We start from the raw sequence: 9,028 nt of genomic DNA on the forward strand, positions 1-9,028 counted from the left end.
TCCTTAAGGCTAAGACCAGTTTTTACTGTTGTGTTCAGTCCCTTCAGTGGGAAGATTCACAAGAAGAATCTTCAAGTTGCATAGATAGGATCAGTGGCAATGGACACAAATTAAAACATGGGGAAAATCCAGTTAGATTTAAGTGGGAATAACAACATTTTTAGTTTTATAACCTAGAAGATGATCAGGCACTGGAAGCAGTCACCCAGAAAGGATATGCAGTCCCCACCTTTGGATTTAGAAAGTACCTCTGCACCCTGATGGACCTAAACCTGCTTTGAGGAGGGAGTTGGACTCTGGCCTTCAAAGGTCCCTTCCTTGGCTGAGCAGCTGGAACTTAAGAAGGGGTAGTAATAAGGAGTTAAAAGTAGATTGCTGCTGGTCTATAACCATGGTGCAAGAAAGCTGGTCTACAGCACAAAAATTCACTTTATGTGTAGGATTGGTTCCTAGGATGGGGGTTAAGCGTCTGAAACACAGCTGAAGTTAACAAGTTGCTTTTGGAGAGCGGTTTCCTAAGACTGACCATGCTCTATGCCAACTTCCTTATTCCCCAAGTTTTCTGTCAAGGGATTGACTAAATGGCAATCTGTAGATTCAGTCTATATTGTTACAGCCCCAAAACAGTCACTTTAGAACAATCTAGATTTTGTAATAGCCATTTTCCCTGTTAACAGAATCAAAGAAGTGCAGTTGTGTAATAATTAAAGAATTTTTAAATGAGATAAAATAGGAATTTTTTTTTGTAAACAGCGGGGAAAGGGCCCACAGCTTTTCCTTTGACTGGAAGAATTTACTTAAAAGAACAGATCTAAAATCATCTCATCCCAGGAGTGAGATACTGTGTTGTCGTAGACTTCTGTTCTCTGTTTTGTACCTTCCATGTACCAGCTCTGTAGGCGCAGAAAAGGTACATGCAGATTGTAGCACTACTGAAACACTTGGCAGCTTTGTGTCATGTCAGTTCTGAGAAGATTTTAGGCTTGAGAATGTGCGAATGTGAAAGCCTTAAAGCAAAACTTCATTCAAAATGATAACAGTACCTTCTGTAAAAGTTTTGAGCAACAAAATATCTTTGTCATCTCTACACTTTAATTCTTGCACCACCAAGACGCTCTATGTGTCAAAGGGTCTCCCATTAAAGATTTCAGTCCAGCTTACAAACCCCAACACTTTTACAACCTTCCCATTCAATAAAGAAACAATCACTACTCTTTTATTTGGTCCTTCTTAGGAAACTCAAAGGATGAAGTTTATTCCACTTGTGCATGTAAAACTATTGCTTTATGGTTGACTCTGATTTTTTAAGGAGGGTGGCAAGCCAGGAGTTTCTTGGTTTTACACTGTTATTTAAATCCTGATGCTGTCATCACTGACAATTTTAGTATGCAGGTCGGTTTCAGGACAGGATTTCAAAACAATTCATATTGATTTCCAGAAGAGACATTTGCTAGTCAGTTTACTAAAATTGAAACCATATAATGAATATAAGACTCAGAGAAAACTATATTCACTGGTGAGATCTCAGGTAGATGCACTTGTATGTAATGCTTCCCATTTTCTGAAATTGCAGTTTTAAATGAAAGGGATTTTAAGCAAATAATTTTTTTTTTAGTACTTCAGTCAGTACCGCTCATCTCTGCTTAGGAGAAATTTAGAAAATATTCTTTTCACTCTTCAAAACAAAAAATGAAACAGAAGGGTGGTTGTATAATTGGAGAGTGGTCCATGTGTTCTGAAGCCTGCCTGCTGTTACACACTTAGGGTAATGTTTCTAAAAATCATTCCTGTAAATTGATAGATCTCCCCTGGTTTCAATGGCTGAAAGGGAAATGCCTCATCCAAAATGTTGCTATTGAAGGACTTCAGTTCCAGGTGCCTCTTGGTGAAGTAAACCTACTGTGCTCTCAGCAGCCCAGTAAGAATTCAGTCTGCTCATTTTTTTTTCTTTCTGTGCCAACACTGTTATTCAGAGAGGAAATCTTGGCTGAGCCTGCATGTCCAAGAACAAGCCCTGTCATGGGCTCTCCTGATGGTGCTGCAGCAGCCCTTGGCTCTGCCAGCAGTCACCCGAGGGCTTTTCCGTGTGGCTGAACATGTGCTTGGCTGGGACTGTAACCGTGGTTGTGGAGAATGTGCTGCTTTCCCTGCCTGCACCTTCCGCGACACCTTCACAAGTAACTGAGTCGTGATTGAATTACACAGGCAGGGGAGAGCAGAGTTTGTTCTCAGGCACAGGGTGAAACTGGCCAGGGTGAGTTTGCTGTAGGTTGGCAGTAGATGAAACTTTGTTCAAGCACGACAATTGCAAATTCTGTCATAACTTTCCATTGACTAAGCTTTAGCAATCTCATTAGCAGCAATATTTTATAAACATCCAAGAATAGTTGTTCTCCAAATTACATGAAGATAAGGTCTGCTTCATGCTTCTTGTTTTGGCTTTGCTTTTACAGAAAAATATTTGTAGTAACTGCTAAAAGAAGACTTGGAAAGGGTAGAGAAAGACTGTTTTAAGACTTCCCTCTTTCCTTTAGTTTTTGGAAGGAAGAAGGGATGAAGGGTGAAAGATGGGGAAATCTCGTACTTCTCAGGCTCCAAGGATCTTTTAAAATGAAGTTTGTTTATTTTTTCAGTATATTTGTTGACCAGATACAATGTTGTTTTATCAAGTTTTCCCCCTTTGGTAGAAAATAAAGATGGTTGTTTTCTCTTAAAGAGACTGTAATGTGTAAAGCTATGATTGTCTGGGGGTTAAAATATTTCATTTATCCTATTTAGAGAAGATGTGTTGCCCTGTTTGTAATTGTTTTAATAAAATGTTATTAGTTTCAATAAATGTCTTCTCAATTCTCATTGTAGAGATGCTATCAGAAATTAAGCCTGAAAAAGCCATTCAAGGACCTTTATTTAATAGGAGGGTTGTGGAAAGGCAGCAATGCTGTGTCTGGTAAAGGGCTCCTTTCATAGCGTGTGAGAGTGGAAGAACTGTGTGAGGGACTTCTAATCTTCCCTGCAATTCTTTATGTAACCTGTAATATCCAGGAGGGGAGCAAAATCAGATGACTGTAAGCTGTACATTAAAATAAAAGCTTAAACTGAATCCCACCTGCAGCTTGGAAAGGCAGACATATTTTCTTCTCCAAGTCTTCACTCAGTTTTATAGCTTAAAACTCTGTTGTGCCAACAGAGAGCACTGACTGCTGGAATTGTTGAGAGTCAGAATGAGGAAGAAGAAAACGTAGATCAACAGAAAACATTGAGAGCACAGAGGGGCTGAAAAGAGGACTTGGCTTTCCTTGATAATTTTGTAACTCAGCAGGGGATTTGGTGTATGAACTATCTTTTAAATAAACAAGACAGCAGCAAGTAGATGCCTTCCTCCATAGAACAAGGCTTCCAAGACCAGTGGCTAACAGCATGGTAAGGTGATTAGTACCAAGAATAAGCTACCCAGGAGCTGTGGGAGATGTACGTGAGCTCCCTGCAGCTGGATTCATGAATAGGAGTGTCCTTAGAAAGGATGGCAGGTGGCAATAGAAGCCAAATTGTGAGACAAGTTCATTGCCATGTATGAGAAGCAAGCTGACCAGCTGTAAAATAACTTTGTTCTTTACTTGTATCATGCAACACTGACTAAATAAAATGTAATTTAAAGATGTGAAAATGCGAATCTGCAAGCATCCTAATGAATACTCTCAGTTTGTGTGAGAATGGGCAATGCTTTGCCAAGAGCAAAACCACCACTGATGTACAGCTCTCCAAATTACTCTATTAATTGTTCACACAGAGGATGTCTGTGGTTTCAAACCAGGTCAGCCACATAACCACATCTTCCTTAACTTCACACACACATCTCCAGAAGTAGTCTACTTGTTTCTTGCTCGGTGCATCCTCAGTGATAGGGAGGATATTTTGAATTAAGGGTATGAATAATCCATATCTCCTCTTGTGAAAAAATAGGCTGCATGGTAGCAGACTAGACCAGGCATGGCAGGCCTCACCCATCTACCCTGTGCCACTGGAAAAGTCTAAACTTCTCCATCTACTCTGTCCCAAAGTATCTTCTGTGTGAGGGTCTGTGTTCATTTGTGCACTATAGCCACTGGACAAACCTGCTTTAGCAATAGGTGTAATCATAATGCAGTATACACATTCCACTGCTTGAGGCATTTCAAGGGTGTATGAATTAGATTATTGTCGTGTTGGATCTCATCTTCCTGGAGCTAACCAACCCTGAATATGCTAAGTTGGCCATGAAGCGAAATTTTAATGCAAAGAACATAAAAGTTTAAGTGTGTTTCAGTAGGTTGAATTTCTTGTTGCAGTGAACATCTACTGTAAATGTGAGAATTTGCTCACATTTAGATGAGCAAAATTAGATGCTTATGAGAGCTTGCACACACTGCAGTAGCAGTTTGGAAAGGTGCTGGCCATGCTGCTCAGCTCCAGCTGCCTTGGCTGAAGTGGCCAGAGGCTCGAAAATGCACTGTGTGAGTTTGTAAGAGTTGGGAATATGCAGATAATATTCCTGTAATAATGACCCTGGACAAAGCATGTGGAAGCAATCGTTTAAGACAATTATCTGCTTATACCCATGTTGAGAAGACTGAATTGAGTTCCTGCAGAGACCAGAAGTGATGGTAGCTAAGGAAATATTGTGCTGTGCCAAAGAGCCATTCACTGAAAGTGTAGAAGTATTCACCTTGTGACTGAACAGTGGGGCTGCCTGTAAAAAGATCAAGATTGTACATATGGCTTGAACAGAGATTTCTTGTTTAATTTCACAGGAAAGAAATGTATGCTTTATGACCCCTCTTAGGAATTAGAAGTCAAAGTACCTCTTTGGAATCTTGGGCTGTTAATTATTTCTCTATACTTTCATATTTTGCAGTAGGGCCCACAGAAATGCATTGTGATATTTGATAATAATTGTTTGCATAATGCATAATTTAGGCATTTTCCCCCTATGTCTACTGCTTTAAGGTGCATTTTTCCTCCCATGATGCCAGATTGATGTATTTTTGAAGAGGCAAAAGATGATGACATTTAGATAGTAATGGTTTATCCTACATCAAACTGCAGTTCCTCCTTCTCACTTCGACAAACCTTGTGTTGTATGATTTCCTCGATGTAGAACCCCTTATTGTAATAAATTTAAACAAAGAAATTTTGTTTGCAATACAGGAAATTTTAAAGTTTGATCAGTGTATAGAACAGAGAACAACCTGTTTGTTTCTTTTCCATAGGTTTATTTTTGACCTAACTAGTAGTATTTGTTTAGTGCTGTGCCTTCCTTACTGCATATGTAGGGAGAGGCTTATTTCAACTTCTTTTCTTCCCTGTTCCACACTTCATATTGCCTTATAAATCTCTCTGAAGGATCTGAAACTCACTCAGGGAAGTCAGCTTCCAAAAATTTGAAAACACTTATTGGAAATTATTAGTAGGAAAAATATAATCCAATATTTTGTATTATTTGAATATAAAGCAAATGTTACCCAGAATGGGAAATGTCAGATAATTTCTGTGAGTCTCCAGGAGGTTCAAATTAGGTTAAAAGTAACAAGAACACTCATCTATTTTGGCTTTCAACAAGGTTAGATATTAGTTTCCTGGACAAATTCAATGAGAGTTTTCAACAAATATAGAGTTTAAGCTACAATTACACATCTTAAAGGTACTAATAATTTGCATTGTTCCCACCAAGTAAACAGAATTTATGAGAGGTCAAACACTTGTGATTCTTGAGTAATTACTGATACAGCCAACTATAGAATGAGGAACTTAATTTAGACAGCCACATCATTTCAAATTTTGGCTACATTTAGTGGAGTACTATAGGAGCCTTTTGGATCAAAGGGGCCTTGTGTCAATAGTACAGTGAAGGAATATCCCTTATGTGAAATGAGCTTTCCATTTTTTCTTCACTCAATCCTCATCCCTCCTAAAACTATCCGACTCCATCTTGTGTATATAATTTATCTGTCAATTCTCTCAAAAAGGAGAGCTTATGTTACTTGGAAGGCCTTCATGCCAATTCCAAAATGAAAAGCAAAACACACTGCCAATACAGAAATTGCCTGCAGGCTTATTGAATTTCTTTCTTCGCTCCTTCTCACTACCAAAACCAGCTCAAGGGAAAAAAAAAAAAAAAAAAAAAAAAAAAAAAAAAAAAAAAAGCTTGTTAGAAGTCAACAGAACTGAAAGCTGAAAAAATACTAAGTGCTTTCCTGGAGGGAAAAAAAAGGAACATTATTATTGAGCTATCATGTAGGTGCTTTGGTCTTGAATAGAGACAGACTCAGCAGGACAGTTAAATGTGTAGGCAGAGGGAGTCACAAAGAGATATATGTGGTGTTAGTTTAAGGCCACATATCCCAGCTCCCCACCATGTTCTCTTTATCTTCACTTGCCCTACAGCTTCTGAGTTGGTCCCATGGAGAGAGCCAACACAGCCCTCCCCTTCCCTCTGTCTGTTGGTGCTACACTTGTGAGAAAAGTAAATAGGATATTAGGGGATATCCATCTCCTGGCAGGCTCCATCTAGGTAACAAGTGGCATCCATTCCTTAGTTAAATATTCATGATGCAGGAACCATCCACTCAGTATCACTGGTTCTGGAGCAGCAGGGAATTTGAGATGCAGTTTTTTCCCCCTGTGAGTTTTTCCATCTGTATTGTTCTCAAACTGAGGAATTTTTATGGACCCATATAAGGGAGTAAAGGTAAAGGATGTAAAAGGGAAGTCATGAGAGAAGCCTCTACTCCAGACCTGTTTGAAATGGGTGTCTAAAGGAACAGGAGAAGGCAAAGGGAGGAGGAGCCTGGGGGAAGTACAAGGACAGTATAAAACAACACAGAGCATGTTATGAAAAAAAGAGAGAAAAGAAGCTGTCAGGTAAGAAGAAGCAAAATGTACTAGGCAAATTTAGGAAGAAATTAGAACAGAGATACAGACAAGATAAAAATTCCAGATATCCACGAATATGAGGGAGAAGTGTTAAATTTGCATCAGTGCATGGGACACATCGGCCAGTGACATTGGTTGAAATGTAATTTCTAAATATTTTTTGGTGTTAATGGTAATAACTGGGACATAAAACCTGGACAAAACATGATGGGAAAAGAAAGAGGATGAAACATACTCTGCTGTTTGTCTCTTTATTTTATCTGTTTTCTGTGTATTGGCTCATTAAGTATCCTGCCTGCCTGCCAAGAGAGAAACCATTTTGGGTTTGCATAGTTGTAGCCATATGGGGAAAAGATACAGTCTTCTCCCTGAAAAACTTTGTTTTCTCTCTAATGTAAGATAAGATATTTTGGACACGTCATGCTGTTTGCATGGAAATATTACAGTTGAGGAGTTACATGGCAGAATCAGAAACGGAATAATAAACTTGAGGGAAGTAGTCTGGTTGGCAGCTTATTGGAGGTTTTGGTTAGTATTTATGACAATCCAAAGGCTTCTAGTACCACAAGCATCTTTCTTTTCCTTTTGGTTTATTTGTGATGAGAGAAAAATGACAGAAATTATCCAGTTTTAAATTTCCAACATATTTATATTTTTTCTCTTGTGTTTGGAACAGTGATTTAGTAAGTGACAGGGAAGAAGACTTGCCACTGGGGGAATGGCACATTGCACCTCTTGCTATCCATTGGACAAACCCTCCAAGTTCTAATTTGCAGAGGAGCTCCTATATGAAATGCCACAAATAAATAACATAATGTGGGGATGGCTGAGATCAAGAACGCACTGTAGTCCAAACCTCCCCAAGCTAGAGGAGAAGTCTGGCTGAACGATCCTTTGTTTCAACAAGGGATAGAAGGCTTCTCATGTTGGGACAGCCTGCCAGGAACCTTAAGAATCAATTTATTATAGCTAGACTAATCTAAAATAAGGATAAAAATTTCCAGAGCATAATTGTTCCAAGCACTATAGGTGGCTCGTGTGTCTCGATGCTGTCAAGTGGCCTGGAATATGGAACTAGAAATGTTGCTGTTGTGTTAGTCAGAAGCTTCCAAATCCAGACCTGCTTTCAAGATCTTCCACATGGTGTTTCCAGATGCACTGTCAAATTTATGAATGGAAGAGGTACAAAGTTCACTGAAAAATTAGGGCCTTAAGCCTATTCTTTACATTCTCCTGATCGGCCCCTAAAAGTTTTAGTAAATTGCCTCAGGCTACCTCATGAAGACATTAGTAGCAATGAGGATGCTGTGTTGCAGGACTTGGTGCAGATGAAGAATCCCAGGAAAGGCTGGATGTTCTCAGCAGGTGTGCACACGGTGGATCCCAAATCACTGGCACTCTCCTAGCACCTGTCTGCTGGTACCCTTGGAGTTTCACTTGCAGGACAGGCTTAATCTGTGTGTTAAAAACCCCTAAATTATAGCAATGTCTGGATTGCCCTGTAAACATCAGAAAGGATGTGCTGTATTCCTACAGCAGTATTGCCCTAGGCACACTGTGTTTTCCCAAAATTGCCTTGCTTTCAGGTAAACAGCATAGCTATCTATACTTTCATCTCTGGCATCAAGTCTGTGACAGGTTTCCTGCAGTATTTACTCAGATCTTCTAAAACTGAGAGAATGGCGTTTTATAAATTTTTGTTTCAACAATAGTTACTGGTGAAGAAACCAGAATGACGAAATGTGTTAGTTTGCAGAAAAGGTTATATTAATTTCATGGGCAGAAATATGTAAAAGTATTCAACCACCTTTCTTCAGCCAGGTAGTGGGATTACAATTAATGTCTTTGAAAACCATTATCTCATCTGTCATCACTCCACAGGTTTAATTAGTAATAGAAATTCATTTCATTTTCAGGTGCCTACATCCAGAATTTAAACCTGCTATGCCTTCTACAGTTGCAATCTAACCCTTAAGACTTCTGAATTCCCATGTGGCTAAATGCCCAATTTCATACATGCAGGCTGAACTTTGCAGAAGCTGCAGTTGTGTTCCTTTTCCTGGAGTCCATCCTACCTGGTGGGCATTCTCTGACACCTGTCCTATCAGGAAAACAAACA

The sequence above is a fragment of the Chamaea fasciata genome, unplaced genomic scaffold, assembly GCF_029207755.1.
Source record: "Chamaea fasciata isolate MVZ Bird 193981 ecotype frontalis unplaced genomic scaffold, bChaFas1.0.hap1 SCAF_1, whole genome shotgun sequence".
Taxonomy (NCBI): domain Eukaryota; kingdom Metazoa; phylum Chordata; class Aves; order Passeriformes; family Sylviidae; genus Chamaea; species Chamaea fasciata.